At 41.0% G+C, this 1,431-nt stretch overlaps 1 pseudogene; it reads right to left on the bottom strand.

Annotated features, from left to right (window-relative positions):
• Positions 1-335: 335 nt before the first annotated feature.
• LOC101651284 lies at positions 336-1,086 on the bottom strand (annotated as a pseudogene).
• Positions 1,087-1,431: the final 345 nt, after the last annotated feature.

Here is a 1,431-nt window from a genome sequence, read left to right as displayed (position 1 = left end):
AGGTCAATCCAAACTAACTGCTTTCAAACTGATTCCAACTTACAGCAAACCTAAGTAAGGTTTCTGAAAATATTAATTTTAACAAGAGAAGATAACCTCAACTTTTTCCCACAGAGCAATCAGTGGGTTTGAACTGCTGATCTTCTGGTTAGCAGCCTAGCATTTAATCCATACAAGCAGGTTTTCATGAAGTGATTCAACTAATTGAGAAAGGGCAACTGGAACTCCAATGCAGGCAGCCTTTGGAAAGGTTTTTGTCTTAAAATCAACCCTTGAGAATTCTCCATGGTTGTATACAAAGGCCTTAGGGGGTGCATGAGATCTGCTCTCCTATATCATAAGGTTGGCTCAGAGGAGGCAGTGAAATTGTCAGGAGCATGCCCAGTCACTGTGGCCCCCAGAGATAAGACTTCAAGAACTTGAGGTTTGTTAATAATCCAGGCCATCCAATTTCCCTTTTCCACAATGCTGACCTTCTCCATACTTGGAAGATTTGATTTCAGAACAAAATTCAGCTCCCTGTTCTCTTGGTAGACAAATCAGTAGTCTGCTGAGGTTCCTTGAAGAAACCCAAATCTTCCTTTGGCCTTGCTAATGGCAGCCATTTGATGAGCAGTTTATAACTGATGAAGGACATTTCTCTGTTGTTGTGCAAGGTTCTGAGAGTGTCCTAGAATTCCAAAGCCAGTGATATCTCTGGCCATGTGGGCTTTCAATGTGTGCACTAATTCAGCAGCAATTCCACTTAGAGTAGCCATATTGAACATAGCTTCCTGATAGGCCAGCTCTAACTCTTCTTTGTTGACCACCACCTTTACCTTGTTTTGCTTTTCAAAATTATCCAGTCATTGGTGGGCATTGGCAGCAACTTGGGCTCCTAAGGGTTTAATTACCACAAACATGTCTCCAACAACTGCACTGTCAGGCATTATGCAATTCATTTGGTTGACAGGCCATGGTGGCAATTCTACCTGTAAATCCAAGGGTTTACCGCCAGTGTCGATCAGTCGCTGCAGAGCCTCCATCCTCAGTAGCATGAAAGCCTTTGAACATGAGTGATGCTACTTTCTTTCCTTCCTCAGTCATAAATGGTTTTATGTTGTTGTTATTGTTTTCTTACCTTTCTTGCCATCGAGCTCAGTCTTTTGATAATAGAAATAGTTGCCCTAACAAGAGAAGCTGGCCTTGAATTTTTAAAAAGTTGCTCATGGAATTCTACATAATAGCTTAAATAGACACAGAAACATATAAAACAATTTGGACTCATAGTGACCTTATATGAGAGAGTCGAACTGCCCCGGTGGGTTTCCATGACTGTAGCTCTTCAAGGAAGTAGAAAGCATCATCTTTCTCCCATATATGTGCTTACATATGTATACATGTATTTATTTACACACACACATAGGTCCCTGATAGCATAATTGATTACAT

The sequence above is a fragment of the Echinops telfairi genome, unplaced genomic scaffold (genome assembly GCF_000313985.2).
Source record: "Echinops telfairi isolate 266 unplaced genomic scaffold, ASM31398v2 ScPeMD7_7;HRSCAF=31, whole genome shotgun sequence".
In the NCBI taxonomy this organism is placed as follows: domain Eukaryota; kingdom Metazoa; phylum Chordata; class Mammalia; order Afrosoricida; family Tenrecidae; genus Echinops; species Echinops telfairi.
The sequence above is the reverse complement of the archived record's forward strand: the minus strand, read 5'-3'. Positions and strand labels throughout refer to the sequence as shown.